Source organism: Perognathus longimembris, chromosome 6 (assembly GCF_023159225.1).
Source record: "Perognathus longimembris pacificus isolate PPM17 chromosome 6, ASM2315922v1, whole genome shotgun sequence".
In the NCBI taxonomy this organism is placed as follows: Eukaryota; Metazoa; Chordata; class Mammalia; order Rodentia; family Heteromyidae; genus Perognathus; species Perognathus longimembris.
The window spans coordinates 33,416,093-33,436,718 of record NC_063166.1 but is presented as its reverse complement, the minus strand read 5'-3'; the positions used below and the strand labels follow the sequence as shown (position 1 = coordinate 33,436,718).

The following is a 20,626-nucleotide window of genomic DNA, read 5'->3' as shown; positions in this document are numbered from 1 at the left end:
TTATGAGATCCAGCAAGGCCAAGGCGGGGGCTGATATTAAAGCCGGTTTTAACATCTTGAAGGCCATCTGCTCAGCCTGTCCCATTCCAAAGGACCTTCTTGTCCGGCTGTGCTGGAATAGAGTGCTTTAGAGATTTCTGTAAACCCCAGGATCCATAGTCTTCAGTAGTCCATGGCTCTCAGAAATTCCCTGACCTGCTTCATGGTCTGAGGCATCAATATCCTCAAAACTGCCTCTATCCTGCTTAAGGAGAGAATAAGCTTCCCTTTTTTCCAGCTGGTATCCTAAAGAGGTTGGCTTTCTGGGTGCACAATTGGGCCTTTTTAACAGGAGCTTGATGCTCCAGTTGGCACAGGGTGACAAGAAGGTCCTCTGTGGCCTGCTGACATTCCTCATGTGTCCTGGCTGCCAGCAGCAGGTCATCAACATGTTGTAATAGAGCAGTCTCAGGGTGTAACCACCTAAAATTTAAACGGTCCTGGCTCAAGGCCTCATCCAATAAGGTGGGGGAGTTTTTTAAATCTTGTGGCAAGCTGGTCCAAGTCAGTTGTCCTGGAAATCCCCTTTCTGGGTCTGTCTACTCAAAGGCAAATATGAGTTGGCTCACCTTGGCCAATGGCTGGCTGAGAAAGCATGCTGAGAAGAGTACCATAGGGTGGATGGTGTGCACAGGTAGTCCCTTCTTTGCCTTTGCTCATATGGGTGGGATATTGTCTCACTCTGACCAGCAGTGGATGATGGGCTAATTGGACAATGATGGGCCACTGTTGGGCTGCCAGCCCAGGTAGGATAGTCTCCACCCAAACCCCCAGGAACCTAGTTTTGGAAGTAAGTCAGGAAAGGTAGAGGCTGTTTGTCTTCTGGGAGAAGCAACATGTACTCTTCTCCAAGGGGACAATTTACCAGCAGACTAACTGGGGAACCTTTCTCTAATGATAATTTCATATCTTCTTCTTGAAGAGAAATTATGGCTTTTAATTTTTTCAACAAGTCTCATCCCAGGAGTGGATAAGGATCTGGAATGATGAGAAAGGAATGAGTAGTCATTTCTTTTCCCAGATTGGTTATTCTAGCCAGGGACCATGGATGGGATTCAATCTTTGCAGTGGCCCCTTGGACATTTAGTCATTGTTTAGTTATTGGTCCTTATGGTTTTTTTCAATACCAAATAGGAAACTCCAGTAGCCACAAGAAGTTTTGTATTTTTGCCCTCTATTTGCAATGTTGCCATGGGCTCTGCAGGGGTGAGGACAGAGCCCCAGCCCCATCGTTCTGCATTCTCACCTAGGTTTAGAATCTGAGCCTCCTTCTTTCTCTTCCTTTGACATTGCCCTTTTCCAATGTCAGTTTTCCTTGCAATATACACATTAGTCTCATCCTAGAGGTTCCCTATGGCCACTTGCAAATGAGTTATGCTGTAGCCAAGGGGTTCTTGATCTCTGTCCAGGTGCTGCTACTAAAACTCAAATGGTCCTTTTTAACTGTTTTTCCTCCAGTATATATCTCTGTTATCAAATACCCACTGGGCAGCTGCTGCCAGCTCAACTAACATTTTCCCTCAAAACCTTCTAACTTGTGAATCTTTTTTCTAATATCTAGGGCTAACTAAGTAACAAAGGCCATATTTAGGGCTCTCCAATTCTCCGGGGCCTCGGGATCTATAGGTGTACAGGTCCTATAGGCCTCCAAGAGCCATTCCAGAAATGCAGTGAGGGACTCACTGGAAAGCTATGCAGTCTCACTAACTTTAGATAAATTAGTTGGCTTTCTAGCCACTGCCCATATCCCTGCTAACAGAGTCTGGCAATAGTTGGTAAGCACCTCCCTACCTAGATCACTGTTATATTCCCAGCTTGGGTGAGTCAGAGGAAAGACTGGTCCCAAATGGACTGGGTCATCAGTGGGGGAGCCATCTGATCCAAGGATGGCCTTTTCAAGTCACTGTGCCCCATGTGCTCCCTTTCTTCCCAGGTGAAAAGCACCTGTAGATGTTGCCAGCAATCATCCTAGGGGGACTGGTATGTAAAGAATACTGTCTCCAATAATGAGATGAGCCCCTGGGGTATTTCGAGAAAAGGACGGATTTTGTTGTTTCCAGTTATACAGGTCACTAGTTGTAAAGAGAACATACATTAGAAAGGGGGCCTGTCCCCAGTCTCCTCCAGGTGTTGGTGCCTGCCTCAGGGGTAGTAAGGAGGCTCTGGTCTGATCCTTGGGCGAGCCCTCAGGGTGGTACAGGAACCACTTCTCATATGGGGTGGGGGTGGGGTAACATTGAAGGTGCTGATGGCACAGAAAAAGTGGGAGAGTTCACCAGTAGGTCTTCTTCCAGGGGATCCTGTAACACTGGGGAAGATTTTTCAGTTAAAATTTTGCTTACAAGAACTTTAGGACATTGTTTTCAAGACTTCTTAAGCCATGGAGGCTTGTTCATTACCAAGTCAATCCACACCATAATATAGGGAACCTGATCAGGATGTCCAGAATTTCTAAAAGCCACTTCCTGAAACCTGTATGCTCTGTGGAGGCCACAAGTTCCTTCAGATGACCATCCAACATCAAAAGAAGGCCACTCTAATTCTCAGAGGGTCTTGAGATAATAAGGATTACAGGAATATCCAAGTTAGGAAGCCTTTTGTTTAAAAGAAAAAAAGTTGTTCATCATACATTCCCAGGGTGAACACACAGAGGCTTCTTGTCCCATCCTGGATAAAAGGAGTAAGTGTCAGATAGAACTAATAACAAACAGACAGACAAGTAGCCACAGATACTTAACCCACATGTCCCAGATGACTTCTCAAAGAAGTCCCAGGAGGCATAGGCAACATCTCGTTTTGTCCAGACCTCAGACCAGGGGAGTAACACTGTGCCCAACCTTCCTCCGACTCTCCCCAAATGTGGCCTGTCCAGCCCAGATGACTTCCAAAGAAGTTCCAGATGACTTTTCCATGAAGTCCCAGATGATTTCCCAAGGAAGTCCCAGATGACTTCTCCATGAAGTCCCAGGAGGTGTGGTCCATGTCTCATCCTGACCTGAGACTCAGGAAGTAGTGGTGCATCCAGCCTTTCACTACATCTTATCTCCCCAGATGCAGGCCTGCCCAGCAGACTCACCCCCAGAGGGTTTTCAAATGATCCCTGTCTGCATTGGCCCTCAGGAAACAGATACTCCAGGGAGGCTCGGGGCTGAGAAGTGTCTCTCAGCAGCCATCCCCCTGAGGACCAAGGCACTCATCTACAAGGCGCTTCCCAGGAGCCAAGACCAGATGCACGGAGGCATGGTCAGGGTGACAAAGGAGTTTTTTTGTTTTGTTTGTTTGTTTGTTTTTGCCAGTCCTGGGGCTTGAACTCAAGGCCTGAGCACTGTCCCTGGCTTCTTTTTGCTCAAGGCTAGCATTCTACCACTTGAGCCACAACTTTTTCTATATATGTGGTGCTAAAGAATTGAACCCAGGGCTTCATGTATATGAGACAAGCATTCCCCCCCTCTCTCCTCTCTGTGTCTCTGTCTCTCTCTCTCTCTTTCTCCCTCTCTTCCTCCCTCCCTCCCTTTCCCTGGCTCCTCAAAACATACAGCCTATATACAGGGTTCCCAGACCCTAAGCCAACTGCTCCAACCCCTCCAAACATTCCTCCAGTGTCCCGCCCCCCGCAGTAGCCCATGTAGTGATGTCAGCACAAGGCAGGACTTCCCACCCTTCTGGTTCTTACAAACCCAGAACCCTGTAGCACATCTCACCTACAGATGTGGAAGCCAGATCCATCCAAAGTATCTTATACCAAATGCCACATGCTTGAGAAAGTTCCTTTAGCCAAAGGTAAGTACAATGAGATTAACTGAGGAACAGTGAAGAAATTTCTTTTCTTTTTGTTTTGTTTTTACCAGTTCCATGACTTGAACTCAGGGCTTGGGCACTGACCCTTAGCTTTTTGTTTTCACTCAGGCTAGTGCTCTACCATTTGATCCACAGCTCCACATCCAACGTGTGTGTGTGTGTGTGTGTGTGTGTGTGTGTGTGTGTGTGTTTTGGCCAGTCGTGGGCCTTGGACTCAGGGCCTGAGCACTGTCCCTGGCTTCTTCCCACTCAAGGCTAGCACTCTGCCACTTGAGCCACAGCGCCGCTTCTGGCCGTTTTCTGTATATGTGGTGCTGGGGAATCGAACCTAGGGCCTCGTGTATCCGAGGCAGGCACTCTTGCCACTAGGCTATATCCCCAGCCCTGTGTGTGTGTTTAATTGGAGAAAAGAGTATCATGGACTTTCTTCTTCAGACTGGCTTCAAATTCTAATCTTCAAATTCTGGAGCTACAGGTGTGAGCCATGGGTACCCAGGTGTACACTTTTTTTTTTTTTTTTTTTTTTTTTGCCAGTCCTGGAGCTTGGACTCAGGGCCTGAGCACTAATCTTTGCTTCTTTTTGCTCAAGGTTAGCACTCTACCTCTCGAGCCACAGCACCACTTCCAGGTTTTTCTGTTGATGTGATGCTGAGGAATTGAACCCAGGACTTGGTGCATGCTAGGCAAGCACTCTACCACTAAGCCACATTCCCAGCCCCCAGCTGCACACCTTTGAATGGAACAATCACCATCATAAATTATGAATCCTATTGGCAAGCTGCTGCTCTTCATTCCTTAATGAAGATATGACCTTGTTTTTGGCAGTCAACCACCTTGGTGCTGGATTCCCTGGCTGGAAATTGGCCCGATCTGCAGTTTTCCAGATTCTGGAGCCATTTCCAATGATTACTGTCTAGCCTGGGCCAATTGTAATAAAAGCAATTCTTTTTCCAATGTTTTCCTTTTAGGGTAAAGAACTATGCGAATACCCTGCACAGACCAAAGCCAGGCTGCCTCATCAAGACTCTCATCCCCAGTGGAATTCCAGATATCACTGATAATGAATAAAACCTTCCTTTCTCAGAACACACAATTCCAGGCTCTTGTGCAAGACATACATCAGATCAGATGTACTTGCTAGACTCATAGGCCTCAGACAGCCCCACAATAGCTAATGTAAATAGGTCTAAATTTGATTATATGAAGCATGGCCCATTGAAGTCATCAAACATTAGGAGTAAATTTTGATGAAGAATTTGCCTTTTTATTTTTTGGATGTATCACTGCTGAAGCCTCACAGGACACCACTGCCTCTTTCACTCCTACCCACATCTAGGCAAGCTGATGAGAAAGACCAGTGTTCTTTAGTTCAGTGCTAGTAGGAAATTCAAAACACACACACACACACACACACACACACACACACACACACACACACACACACACCATAGCCAGTCTCCTTTCCTCACCCTCTTAAGCCATCTTTAGCCCTTCCTGGGAGCTTGACCTCTTCTCCCCATAACACTTCCATGTTTCTCAAGGTATTGAACTTATCATAATTTTCAGGTGCATATATAATGTGTTCTGTCAAACTGTAGACAAAGTTTTGAGTGGGGTCCATCTACTCCTGTGGAGTAGCTAAATAGAATGGTAATCTGTCCAGTTAAAATCACCTATCTCTTGCATCACTAAAAGGACTACATCACCTAGTAATTAAACCTCAGCAAAAGTCTTTTGGGTAGAATTTCAAAGAACGCCCTTGCTTCTCTTGTTTTGTTTTCGAAAAGACACAGAATCTTCTAGCAAGTATATGCTGATTTTTGTTCTTTACTTCTGCGTTACTCCTGCCTAGAATAACAATGCAGTAGCTGGCAGATAAACAGCCACATTAGTCCCAAAGTTACATGCAAAAAATGCTGAGTATTCAGGTAGAAATAATCAGGATTTTGCATCCTAACTGTGAGCAGCTGTTGTCCAGGATTATCTGGACACCAGATACCAAGGTGACTGTGGTCATTGACACAAATGAAGATGTCTCTGGCCAAGACTCCATGCATGCAGTGGAACAGCTTTCTTTCTTTCTTTCTTTCTTTCTTTCTTTCTTTCTTTCTTTCTTTCTTTCTTTCTTAAGAACACAAACCACTCTGGTTTTCTGCTTTCCTTTAAGCCTATTTTGTTTAACGTGATTTGCTAGAAAAGTTTCTTTTCCTTCAGGATTTTGAATAAATTCACATTATAGTTCTAATTTGATGACTGTATAATATATAATCACTAAATGTAATTTACTTATTTTTATTTTAGCTTATCAATTTTTGTTTATTTTCCACTGTTGTCATTCTTTCTTCATGCATCATATCCTCTAGTGACAGTAGACATTTTTTATCTTCCTTTAATTTCTATTAAAATTTCTTTTAGTGAGTGCTAATGAAATAAATAATAAATGTTTGAAATCTTTTCCTTTAGTGAGGTTCAACTAAGAATGAATTATCTTGGGTTATAAATATCTAAAATGAAATGAAGTGAGCTTGTTTTTCTAGCTTGTGTTTCTAAAGGTTTTTTTCCTTTGCTAACTACAAAATATAAGATTATATTATCAATTATTTTCTTTTCAGCATATAGGCTTGGTTTAAACCGATGTTATTGAGAAGTGTATATTTCATGTTAACGGTGAGTAGTCTGCAATTGCTTTCCTAATTAAATCTGTCCTTGGTTATCTGCAGTTTTGTCAGTATTTATTATTTTATTATCATTTATTTCAGGTTATATGAGTAATTTATTTTTTTTACTTTACTGGCACTTGCTTCTTGAACCATGCCCCAGATCTATGGTCTTGGTATTATTTTATCACATGGGATCTGATCTCATTTTTTGTGGGGACTTGCCAGGAACCCCTATCATCCTCTTACGGAGGTGAGATTACAAGGCTGCACCACTATGTCCGGCATATTTGTTGAAATGGGGTCTTGCTAACTTTTTGCTGAGCCTGGCCTTGGAAATTAAATCCTTCTGATCTCTGGCTCCCAAATCTTTGGGATTACAGGCATAAATCACAGTGCCTAGCTGAGTAGGTGATCTTTTATTAGTTATAGAGAATTCTCATTTATCTTTTTTTCTATTATTGCCCCTCCCATGTTTCCATTTTTGTCCTGTACTTTTCTCCTTTTTTTCTTTTTCTTTTCTTTCCCCCCCTCCCCTGCCATGCTGGGCCTCAAAGTCTTTCTTTTTCACTCACGGCTGGAGCTCAACATTCTGTCTGCTTGATACCTGGAAATAAGAGGTTCTCAGATTTCTCTGCCCAAGCTGGCATTGAGCCTTGATCTGCAAAGCTCGGCCTTCTGAGCAGCTAGGATTGCAGACACCAGCCATCAGCACTCAGCATTTTTCTCTACTTTTCTGGAATCCCAAGTAGACATGTTAGGGCTCACTTTATTCCCCATGTCATTTTACCCTTTTTTCATATTTTACATCCTTTTGTTTCTCTATATTACATCATAGATAATTTATTTTGACCTACCTTTCAGTTTGCTAGTTTTCTTTTAAGCAGAGTTAAGTCTGCTGTTTAACACAGCCAACACATTTTTTAAGTTTAGTATTTCTAGTATCTATTTCTTGTTCTATTTGTATTTGTTTAGTTGTCTTTGGTAATTATCTTCTCAGCATATATATTTCTAAAAGAACAATGAGCATGGTTGTCTTACACTCTGTATATCCAATAATTTTACCACCTAATACCTGTTCAAAGTTACTTCTGCAAACTGACACTTCTGCTGTTCTTTTGCCCATGGTGCATTATATCTATTAAGACTTGATTTATTTTTCCTTCTAGAGATAGAATTTATGTGATTCGGGCTGACATAAATCATCTTGGTTATAGCAATCCTCCAACTTCACCCCCACCCCCAGTAGCTGGAGCTATAGTCCAGATATTCTCCACCATGCCCAGTTTATTTTTGTTATGGTGGCCAATGCTGTCAATGAAAAATTGTTGAGGCTTTTAAAACCTTAATGTAAAGAAAGACTTACCCAGTGCTAGGTACCTTGTAGCTCCAGAAATCTAAGACCCCATTTCCCTTAATTTTTAAACAATGTCATTAAGCTATAAATTACATAAAATAAAACTTGCACACCTTCATTTTTATCCATAAGTGACTTTGGACAAATGCTTATAACTGTGTTACCATCACCATGTCAAGATGCAGTGCATTTTCTCCCAGAAATCTCTCTCCTGTTCATTAAAGTCATTCATCCACTCTCTGCCCATGGGGACACCAATCTGCTTCCTAGTATTACAGATTAGTTTACAACTCTCTGTAAGTTCATATGCCATCATGCAATTTGTACTCTTTTGTGTTTACCTACTTATACTCAGCACAATATTTTTGAGATTGATCCATATTGCTTAATGAAGTAATATGTTCGTTTTACTCTTAAGGAGTAATTAATATTGTAAATATATTACAATTTATTTTTCCATTCACCATATCATAGACATCCACATTCTTTCCAGGGTTCAGTTACTACCAATAACACCACTATTCATAAGCAGCCTTAGTAATATAAATGAACAACATTTGCAAACATTTTGTAAACATGACTTTGTGTGTCTGTCTTTGTACTCTCTCTCTCTCTCTCTCTCTCTCTCTCTCTCTCTCGGCTCTGCTCATGCTAGACAAGTATTCTACAACCAAGCTATATTCCCAACACTATTTATTTTTCTCTTGGGGATAAATTGGTGGGTCAGGTGGTTAGTAAAGGATTAACTGTATTTAAAAAAACTATCACAATGTCTTCCAAAGCAATTATAGTAAGATAACTTTCTTTGATGAGTCCCACCAGAGCTATTCAGGAGTCTGAGATTTGAGGGCCATAAAACTCGTCTCCAATTAACCACTCAAAAACTGGAAGTAGATCTGTGGCTCCAAGTGGTAGAATGTTAGCCTTGCGCAAAAGAGCTCAAGAACAGCAGCCAAGCCCTGAGTTTAAACCCCAGGAAAAACAATGGGAAAAACCCACCAGGCTTCTGTCCTTCCTTACTTCCTTGGATTTCCTTTGCCCATACATCATAATTGGCAATGCTTTACATCATTATAGTCCTTTGAATAATTTAAGAGAATATCTTTTATGTTCTATTCAGAGGTTTGAATGTTGTCAGAAGAAAGGTTTGTTCTGATAATTTAATCTGTATCAATTTGTTCCCTTTTAGCCTTTCCTGTTCTTTCAGCAGACAGATCTGCTTTATATTCTACTAATGTCTCTAAATTTTTAGAATTTGTACATGTCTATGCCTTCTAGTTATGATCTACAAAAATAATATATATATAGCTTCAATTTTTAAAAAATTCGTTGTGGTTATCTTTAAATTTTTCTTTAAAAAGCAGTACTTTGGGGCTGGGGATATGGCCTAGTGGCAAGAGAGCTTGCCTCGTATACGTGAGGCCCTGGGTTCGATTCCCCAGCACCACATATACAGAAAACGGCCAGAAGTGGCGCTGTGGCTCAAGTGCCAGAGTGCTAGCCTTGAGCAAAAGGAAGCCAGGGACAGTGCTCAGGCCCTGAGTCCAAGGCCCAGGACTAGCCAAAAAACAACAAAAACAACAACAACAACAAAAAAAAAGCAGTACTTTATTTTCCTACATGTACATCATGGAAAATTTAAGAAATATTTTCCCTATTTCCTTTAAAAGAGAAATTTTTATGCCTTGAAATTGAGGTCACATGAGGGCAAGGATAAATATCCAAGGCAGTCTGCACAAGAGCAGACTATCTATTATGAGTTGAATTGTGCCCCAAAATAAAGGGGTGAATTAGGGTGAAAACTTAAAGCTCCATACTTCAGAATATGACCTTATTTGGAAACAGAGTCCTTGGCGATGTAACATAAGCTACAATAGATCATAGAAGAGTAGATGAGCCCTTACCCCATCTAACAATATACACAGTGTGTGAATGCACACACCCACACACTTGGGGCTTACACTCAGGACCTAGGTACTGTCCTTCAGTTTTTTGGTTCAAGGATAGTGCTATACCATTTGAGCTACAGTTCTACTTCCAGCTTTTTTTTTTTTTTTTTGAGGTAGCTAAATGAAGGCAAGAATCTCTAGGCTTTCCTGCCTAGACTGGCTTCAAACTGTTATTCTCAGAGCTCAGCCTTCTGAGTAGGTAAAATTACAAGCATAAGCCACCCATGCCCAACTGACAGTATACTTTAAAAGGGAAAAAATAGAGTTAAATACACAGAAGAAGAGCTTGTGTGAAAATGGAGATTTGAGTGGTGAATTCCCCATTTAATGGAGGATTGAAAGCTCTCTAAAAAATGATGATGGGAAATGGATATTCATGTGTGAAAGAACAAAATTGAACTCTTATCTTATACCATACACAAAAATCAAGTGCACACAGACTAAAGTCTTAATGTATTGAAAATGTAAAATTTCTCATAAAAAATATACTGGAAAAGCTTTATGACATTAGTGTCCAAAATGATACCAAAGAGCAGAAATTGACAAATAGGATTGTATCAAACTGAAAATTATCCTATATTGCACAGGAAATAATTAACAATGAAAACCTAATCTACAGATTGGAAGAAAACATTTGCTACGGTATACTTGACAAGAAATTAATATCAAAAGCAAATAAGGAGCTCATGGTCAATAGTCCAATTAAGGCTTTTGTCCAAAGTCACAAAAATAGCCAACAGATATAGGTAAAGACACTGAATATCATTAATCATCATGGAAATGGAAATGTACAATGAGCCAGGCCTCGTAGCACACACTATCATACCAGCTACTTGGGAAGCTGAGGTAGGAAGATCATGGTTCAAGACTATCTGGAAAACAAACGGAAATCAAAAGGATTGGGAGCTGTGCTTGAAGGTAAGTTCAATGCCCAGAGGTAAAATAAAAAGGGGGGGGGGGCGGCTAAAGACTTAAAGAGAGACTTCTCTGAAGAAATAGGAATGGCTAATAGACATATAAAGAGGTGTTCAACATCTCTGGCAGTAAAAGAAATGCAAATCAAAACAACACTGAGATTCCACCTCACTCTAGTAGAATGGCCATTATCAAGAAAACTAACAGCAATAGCAGATATTGACAGGGATGTGGCCAAAAGGAAATGCTAATATACTGTTGGTGGGAATGTAAACTTGTTCAACCACTCTGGAAATCAGTGTGGAAGTTCCTCAAAAGGTCCCTGTGACCCATCAATATCCAATAGACTACAAACCAGGCTACACTAAAGCCACCAGCACAACCATGTTCATTGCAGCATTCTTTACCATTGCCAAGATATGTAATCAACCCAGATGCTCCACAGTGGATGAACAGATCAAGAAAATGTGGTATATATACACATAATGGAATTGTATGTTTCCATCAGGAAATTATTATTTGTAAGGAAATGGAGACTTGGAAAATATTATACTAAGTGAAGAACCCCAGACCCAAAGAAATGTAAGGTTGCATTACTTCTCTCATTTGAAATAATTAAAATACACCTATAAATCTAGAAGTAAATCCAATGGATAGTAAGAAACAAATAATTACACCTGGACATGATTAAACAGCAGTCTAAACATTCACACAATGAGAACAAAGAAGAATATGCTTAGGAGAGGACTGAAGAGCTCAATAACTATGTGTATATGATCATATAAAATTATGATATCAAAATGAACTCTGAGAAAGGGAAGCAAGAGGTTTTTTATTGTACTATTTATAGTTCTTTTTTCCCTTGTATTTTTCCCTTTTGTCATTTTTAAATTTCTGTACCCTTTGTCTTGTATATGAGTTTATCTGATTTGGGGAGGAGAAGAGGAAGAACAGAAACAATGGGACAAAGGTTGAATCAATTCAGCAGTGAAACCCACTAGATACTACATTGGAAATGAACTATATAACTCGTGGGAGAGGGAAGTCAGGATAGGAAAAACAGAGAACGAAGGAGGGAGTGACACTGTTCAAAAGGAAATGTACTCATTCCCTGACTTATGTAACTGTAACTCCTCTGTGAATCATTTTTACAATAAAATTTTAAAAATTAAAAAAAATTCCTGGAATGATATATCACCTTATACTTGTCAGACTGGTATGTACAGGCACACAAGCACATACACATACATATACATACACATAGTAGAGTACATGTACATGTAAGTAGGAAATTACAAATATTAGCAGGATTTGAAGAAATTTGAATATTTGTACACTGTTGTTGGCAATGTGAAATGAAACAACTGCCATGAAAGGCACTAAAGAAGTTTCTTTTTAAAAATGTAAATAGAATTACCAACGATCAATCCCACTCTTGGGTATCTAATCCAAAAGAACTAAAAACAAGACTTTAAAGAGATATTTGTGTTCTTATGTTCATAGCAGCATTAGTCACAATATCCAAGCATGGAAGCAACCTAAATGTCCCTTGATGAAAGATGGATAAAGAAAATGTGGTATACTATGTACCACAACAGAATAGTATTTATTCCTAGAAAGAATGAAATTTTATCATATGCTACAGCATAGATGAAGCTTGAGGACCTTTGGCAAGTGAAATAAGACAGTCATGGGAGAACAAATACAGTATGAGTTCTTTTGTAAAGTATCTACCTAGAAGTCAAATACGTAGTAAAAAGTAGAATGATAATTGTCAAGAGAAGGGATAAATGGAAAGCAGGAAGCTACTGTTTAGTGGCTATAAAATTCCAGTTGTGCAAGATGAAAATTTTCTACATATTTACAATGTATATTATATAACAATGAACATATAGTTAACAGTAATGTATTGTACACATGAAAATTTGCTAAGAGGGTGGATTTCTCGTTGTGTATCTTTTGCCACAATAAAAAAGTAACTGTTGTTATTGGCAAACATCCAAATGTACAACAATTAGGTAAGGAAACAGGCAACGTCAAACACTGCAGATAGGAAGACACAGAACATTTTTTGTGGCTATTTCACAACATTTATGTGTGTGTGTGTGTGTGCGTGTGTGTGTGTGTGTTCTCTCTATGCAGCTTTTCACCAGCAATCCTACTTCTAGAATCTATAATATTGATATTGATATACTGATACTGGAAAAGATATAAAAATATATGCACAAAGTGATTCCCTTTATGAATATTTGTAACTCCTAAAACAAAATATCATGAAGCACTGTGTAGAAATTGTTAGGAACTGAATATCTGTGTTTGGCCAAAATTCATATGATAAATCTCTATGCTCTAAGGTGATATTATCTTGAGGGAGGGCCTTTGGGAGTTAATTAGGTTTGATGAGATTGGGACCCCAAAACAGGATTAGCATCAGGAGAAGTAGGAGGAGGAAGGGGAGGAGGAGGAAAAAGAGGAGGAGGAAGAGGAAAGAGTGCATAGCCCCCTCTGTCTTATAGAAAGAGACAGATGATAAACAGACATGATGAACAAAGATGTAGGTACAGATGTATAAATAGATATTGATATAGAGATATATAGTTATACATGTATAGATAGACATAAATTATGGGTATAGATAAATAAGGATCTGTGTTTGGTGGGTATAGAATTTCAGTCATGCAAGGCAATTGGATGGTACCTGCTCACATTGAGGGTAGGTCTTCCTCTCTCAGGTTATTGAACTATACATCATGTGAAGATACAGTCATAGTATCTTCAAGAAGCAGGAAGTAGATCCTTTCCAAGAACTGTATCTTCTGGGATTTTAATCTTAGACTTCCAATCTCCAGGACTGTGAGAGACAAGTGCTGGTTTTGTATTTATGGTAACACCTCAAGATGAGTAAGTCTCAGGACACTACTGTGGAGTGGTCCTCAGTGTATATTATGAAGTTGAGGAAAAAAAGCAAAGTAGAGGAAAGTATTTGTTATGGTTAAATTGTGATGCTAGTTGAGCTGGGTGAAGCATTTCTGGTATGTTGGTCATGGTCTTTCCAGGGAAGACATATAAGTAAGTAACCTGAGTAGGGATGTGCCCAAGGGGTACAGGTATGTGGAAGGATAGGAAATGTCTTTGGTTCTTCCTTCGGCAGTAGAGTAAGTATGTTTCCCTTGCTGCTCCCCTTGGGCATCAGCCTCCACCTTCTTCAGCCTTTGGCTCTGACACTTGCATAAGAGGTTCTTGAAAGGTTCTCAAGCCTTCGACTTCAAACTGGGGCTACATAATTATGTTCCCTGGATCTGAAGCTGCTGGGTTCTTGAACTGAACCATGTTACAGACTTTTCTGGTTCTCTAGCTTGCATCAGCCTGTTGTAGAACTTTTCAACCTCTGGGATTAGATGAGCTCATCCTCTAAATACATTTCTTCTATATACATAAATTTACTTATTCAGTTTCTCTAGACACTCAGACTAATCCAGTAGATGTTGAGTGTTGTCACTTATCTAAGTAGGAAGGTTTATTTAAGTAGGAAGTATAATTATAATATATACTTAAGAATTTTATAAATTAAAACGTAAACCATAAAAAGAAGGAAAAATAGTAAAGAGATAGGAATAGGTCTAACAAAATCATTTAATATACTTGTATATTCGTTTCCATTGCCATAACATATTACCACACACTTAGTGGCTTAAATAACATAAATTTGTTACCTTGCAGTTCAGAAGTCTAATAAGGCTTTCTAGGCTCAAATCAGGGTTTCATAAGGATGAGGAATCTATTTTCTTGCCTTTCTTGCCCTCTATAGACTGTCCTCATTCATTAGCTTATGGACTCCTCTTCATCTTCAAAGCCAGCAGCAGCTGATCTTTGCCATCTGTAGTTCATTCCCTTCTTATACTCATCTTTGCTTTTTCAGGAACCTCATGATGCCCTTGGGACTGCTTGGGCAGTCACCCTAAGGTCAGCTGATTAGCCACTTTAATTACATCTACAGCCTTCATTTTCCTTTGCTTACATATTTCCTAAGCTTACATATTTACGAATCCAAACAGTTAAAACATAGAGAGCTATTTGGTGAGCTTACTTCATATTGCAATATTTTAGTTTGTATCTATGTGAATCTTTTACAAAATTATAGAAGAAAAAGATAATTTTATAGAAAAAAAGAGGGCTGGGGATATAGCCTAGTGGCAAGAGTGCCTGCCTCGGATACACGAGGCCCTAGGTTCGATTCCCCAGCACCACATATACAGAAAACGGCCAGAAGCGGCGCTGTGGCTCAAGTGGCAGAGTGCTAGCCTTGAGCGGGAAGAAGCCAGGGACAGTGCTCAGGCCCTGAGTCCAAGGCCCAGGACTGGCCAAATAAAAAAAAAAAAAAAAGAAAAAAAGAAAAAAGATCATTTTAAAAACTTTTAGAAATTTAAAACAAAATGTAACAAATGCAATTAATGCTATATCCAGTAAAGAGACATAAATATAGAACACAGTAATATCATGGTAACTCAGAAGAAGTATATTATAAAAAGAAAAACAGAGCAATTCTAAATGGTTTTTTTTTGTTTTGTTTTGTTTTGCCAGTCCTGGGCCTTGGACTCAGGGCCTGAGCACTGTCCCTGGCTTCTTTTTTGCTCAAGGCTAGCACTCTGCCACTTGAGCCACAGCGCCACTTCTGGCCATTTTCTGTATATGTGGTGCTGGGGAATCGAACCCAGGGCCTCATGTATATGAGGCAGGCACTCTTGCCACTAGGCCATATCCCCAGACCAATTCTAAATGTTTTTAATAATTATATTACTGGTGTAATTCCATTTTTTGAAACGGTTTGTGTGTTGTATTGGTTAAAGAAAGCAAATAAGTTTTTGTGATCCCTAACTACCCCGTATCCTTCAGAACCATAGTTCCCATGTAGGAAAAAGGAGATATAATTAAAACTCATAAAGGCTAAAAATTTAAATTGTAGTTGGAATAATCAGCATCAATCCAAAAAGGCCCAGACATAACAATAAAGTAAATAAAATCAAGCCTCCTTAGAGCCTGGTCTGTAGTTTCCATGTATCCTTTCTCACTATGAGGAAAACATCCTTGGGGAGACAGTTGGTTTCTGATCTTAGGCAGGAAGTTTTAAAAAGGATACACATGCACAGAATCCTGAAGGTGGCCAGGTAAAATGCTTGTAACCTAGTGGTAGGTTGAGGCCCTGGTGTCAAAAGGCAGAGTGTCTCTCCAGCACTATGCTGGTTAAGGGTTCAGAGTGGGCACAGAGTCCATGTCGTGAGCTGATTCTCAGGATTACCAGACCCAATATCTTTGAGTACCTTCGTGACTTCATGGATTTTTGTACATTTGCTATGTTTCATTCATTGCTGTTTTTATTCTTACTAATGAACAGGGTCCGGGAATGTGGCTTAGTGGTAGAATGCTTGCCTAGCATACATGAAGCCCTCAGTATCACATAAACAGAAAAAGCCAGAAGTGACATTGTGGCTCAAGAGGTAGAGTGATAGCCTTGAGTAAAAGAAGCTCAGGGACAGTGCCCAGGCCCTGAGTTCAAGCCTCAGGACTGGCAAAAAAAATTCTCAAGTGGTAGAGCACTAGCCTTGAGCTGAAGAGCTCAGGGACAGCTCCCAGGTGCAGAGTTCAAGCCCTAACTGACGAAAAAAAATTGTCCTGATGAACAAATTTTCTCATTATTACCTCCTTCACATTAGCTTGTGAATAATTCAGACACAATCTAAATAGCCTTCAGTAAACTTCTATTCTTGTCTTAGGCAGGGCCTCTTTGAACTCTATGCAGTCATTTTAACCCTTTCCTAGTCATTATATAACCACTGTACCAGAGAGTGAAGTATAATGCATGATCTCATAGTATTATTAGTAATTATGATTGGAAGAAAAAGACCTATGTTGCCAATGGCCCGGGCTAACAAGTGACATTAGTAGTTCTTGGTAAATTAGCAACAACAAAGTTAACATAGCTTGTTTGAATTTGTTTTTTGGTTGTTCTTTTGGTTGGTTTTTTTTTTTTTTTCCCTGCCAGTCCTGGGGCTTGAACTCAAGTCCTGGACACTGTCCCAGAGCTTCTTTTACTCAAGGCTAGCACTCTATCACTTGAACCACAGTGTTGCTTCTGTCCTTTTCTGTTTATGTGGCACTGAGATGTCGAACACAGGGCTTCATGAATGGTAAGCAAGCACTCTACCACTAAGCCACATTCCCAGCCTGAATTTTTTTCTTATTCAATAAATGCTGACATTATGGAAAGATGTGTGTGTCCATCTATATTTCTGACACTCACTCCTCCCCTGGGTTGTGATCTCTGACACTGAGCTGAATTTGATCCTCAAATGCTACATAGTATGATATGGTCAGCTTACAAACTGCCAGATCTAGAAGTCCAGCCTGCAAATGATATATACTTGGTCTTAGCACCATTTCACAACATGAAATTTATGGCTATAATTCCTCCAAATGGTCTGAAGTTTCTTATAATCAAGTCTTCATGTGTATCTCTCAAAGTCAGGGCCTTGGGGAGGAGTGCTGATTATGTCTTGATCTACTTTTAGAAATCAAAGATTCCACTGATATTCTAGATGATACCCATCTTTCCCCTACCCCACCTGTACAATACAAACCAAGCTCTATTCCTTTCGGTTCCTCAGAGACATTCACCCTTACTTTAAGCCCTTCTTCTAATTCCTTAGAATAATCCACCTCTCTACAAAGGTCGAGGCTGGAAATATGGCTTAGTAGTAGAGTGCTTGCCTAGCATGCATGCACGTAGCCCTAGGTTCGATTCCTCAGCACCACATAAACAGAAAAAGCCGAAAGTGGAGCTGTGGCTCAAGAGGTAGAGTGCTAGCCTTGAGCAAATAGAAGTCAAGGACAGTGCTCAGGCCCTGAGTCCAAGCCCCAGGACTGGCAAAAAGAAAGTCTACAAATGTCCAAAGGATCCTCCCTTAAAACTCCAATAAACTTCTCAAGGAATTGAGCACCTCTCGCTGTTTTCTTCCTCTGAAAACATTCCACTGTATCTCTACTGCTCTACCCTCCTATAGAGACTTCATTCTTTTACCTTTCGCATTGAGGGTTCTTAGACATTTTCTTTTTCAGTTCACAAGTATCTTCTTGTTGTACCTCTGTTGTCAGGTTATCAAAAATTAAAACAGGTAATGGACAGACCTAGAGCAAATCATGTTAAGTGAGATAAGCCAAGCGCTCTTTCTCTCTCTCTCTCTCTCTCTCTCTCTCTCTCTCTCTCTCTCTCTCTCTCTCATATGAGGAAGGTAGACCTAAAATACACTGGGACATGATAAATTATACAGTACTCTAGGCATGCACACACATAAAACCAATAGAGGATACTTTCAGAAGAGGAACACAAAGGTGCAATGCCTATGGGCATCTGATCATATAAAATAATATTTATCATAATAAACTCATAGATGTGGAAACAAGAGATTTTTTTCTTTGTTGCTGATTTTGTTTTCTTTCTGGTTTTTTTTTTTTTTGTTGTTGTTGTTGTCTATTTTGGGCAGGGTTGGTGGGGGTAACAAAAATGGAGGGTCAAAGGGTGAACCAATGCAGCAATGGTACTCACTAGACACTATGTTGAAAATGATCTATACAACTTGGAGGTGGAATGGAAAGGAAAAGCTGGGAGAAAGTGAGGGAAGGGGTGACATTTCCAAAAGAAATCTCCATTTTACCTGATTTATGTAACTGTACATCACCTTTATAATAACAATTTTATAATTAACATTAAAATTTAAACAGGAACTTCTTAGTTTGAGGTTTGTCTCTTAAATACCTTCCACCACATTTAGCTTATGGGTGTACCTCTCCAAAAGTCACATTTGTTTATTTGTTCTGTGCTTAATTTGTGCTTATGTATTGTATATAACGTGCTTATATATTTCATCTGAAAATCCATTGTAGAAACCTTGTGCTCACAGACTCAGCTGGAGAGGATGAGGAAACGCTGCAGCCAGCTTCCTCCAGCAGCCAGACAACATAGAGACCATCTGCACCACAATGGCCCTGGATTACTGTGAAGACACTAGCATGGCAGGTATGTGCTCTGGGCTAGCCTGTTACTACTCACTAGGGAACCTTGTAATTAACCTGTAAACAAAAGCCTATATGAGATTTAGTTGTACATCACTTTATCACGCTTTGAGCGTAATTATTTGCTCCTGGAATTCTAGAAGGCAGATTTCATTTCTGAGCTAATTTCTTATGTGCATCTCAATCTTAGCATGCCTAATTTAAAATGATTTTGTGCTTATGTGTATATGTGTGCAAATATCTATGGAATGTTTCGTAAACATTATAAAGTGAATTTATAAAAACTGGTCTATCGTCTCCTAGTCATGTCTAACTAACATGTAGGTATTCCAAAATTAACTCTGATTCTGGACTAAGGAAATAAATGATATTTTTAACAAGTGGCTACAGTGGTTATCTGATTAGCAAATTATAAATGAGACCTTAACATTTGGTTATCTAAACAAATATCTTAATACGTTACATTCTGTCATTAATATAATTTGGATTTAACTTTCCTAATATATAGATCTATTACCTAAAATACTTTTTGTAAATTGTTGTTAAAAAAAAAAAAAAGGTTAAGCTAGGCGTCGGTGGCTCACACCTGTAATCCTAGCTACTCAGGAGGCTGAGATCTAAGGATCACAACTCAAAGCCAGCCTGGGCAGAAAAGTCCATGAGACTTTTATCTGCAATAAACTAATCAAAAAAAGCAGGAAGTGGTGTTGTGGCTCAAGTGGTAGAGCGCCAAGTTGTAGATCACAAAGAGGCTCAGGGGCAGCACCCAGGACCTGAGTTCAACCCCAGGAGCAACAAAAACAACAGTAAAATACAACCACAGTTTAACGTTTTTTCTTCCTAGCTCCTTGTTAGACCTAAGACTATTTGGTAGTCACTGACACTGTTTCCTGGACTTTCAAGAAATCCCAGGTTTGGCTTTTGTCAGTGCTGTGCATTTATTTATCTTACCTAGCCAAATTTTTCAGTTTTCTCCAAAGGTAAAAGCTACATTGACATATATGCATACATGTTACTGGCTCTCTTACATGGTAAATATATTCCCAAAATATATAAGCTTTTGAAAATACAAAGGTTTCAGAAATCACCAAACAGGTGTTGTCCAAATTTAAATTATTAGTGTTATCAATAGAGAAAGAGAATGAGACTGAATGTGATCAAAGCACATTAGATGTATGTGTGAAATAAAATAAAACCCATTGAAATTGTTTGAAAGTGGCAAAGGGGAATGAGAGAGAGAATGAGGGTAAGTTTGATTGGGATATGTTGTATTCATATAGGGAAATTACTTAATAAAGTCCTCCTTATACAATTAATGGTAAAGCATTATATACAGCTAATCAATGTTAATTTAAAAATCCTTAGACTCGCTTCTCGGCCTTTTGGCTAAGATCAAGTGTAGTATCTGTTCTTATCAGCTTAAAAATCCTTAGAATTTTTGTTAATAATACTAGGCTTTTGCAGCTTTGTGTACATGTGTTCCTAATTGTAACAGGGAGAACTAATTGGTGATGGTATGATGCTGTCAGTGATAATTACTAGCCTAAAATGCTACATGCAATAAAATAATTAGACTGTTCTGTCAGTTGCTAATTTTGCTAATTTCAACCTTGGCTATTCTAAGGTTTTTGTCATTCACAGTTTGGGTCTTTTTCTAGAACATTTGCAATCAAACTCATAAAAAAATTACTCTAGCAAGTACTTGTCAAACAAGTTAATGCTTCAAATATATGCTTTTGCTGGTTTTGTTTTGTATTTTCCATTGTAAAACTTTGCATTTGTTCTCTGTTGACACTGTGATATTTTTGAGATGCTAGAAAACATTACCTATAAAAACGGATTTG

At 39.4% G+C, this 20,626-nt stretch overlaps 1 long non-coding RNA gene and 1 other non-coding gene across 2 annotated transcripts; one reads left to right on the top strand and one right to left on the bottom strand.

Moving 5' to 3' along the window:
* Window positions 1-229: 229 nt before the first annotated feature.
* On the bottom strand, window positions 230-12,426 carry LOC125352268. Its single transcript, XR_007211154.1, has 4 exons — window positions 12,416-12,426; window positions 1,672-1,676; window positions 925-928; window positions 230-637 (listed from the first exon to the last, which is right to left on the bottom strand). It is a non-coding gene; the product is annotated as an uncharacterized LOC125352268 (long non-coding RNA).
* Window positions 12,427-20,148: 7,722 nt separating this feature from the next.
* On the top strand, window positions 20,149-20,331 carry LOC125354045. Its single transcript, XR_007211432.1, has one exon. It is a non-coding gene; the product is annotated as a U2 spliceosomal RNA (small nuclear RNA).
* Window positions 20,332-20,626: the final 295 nt, after the last annotated feature.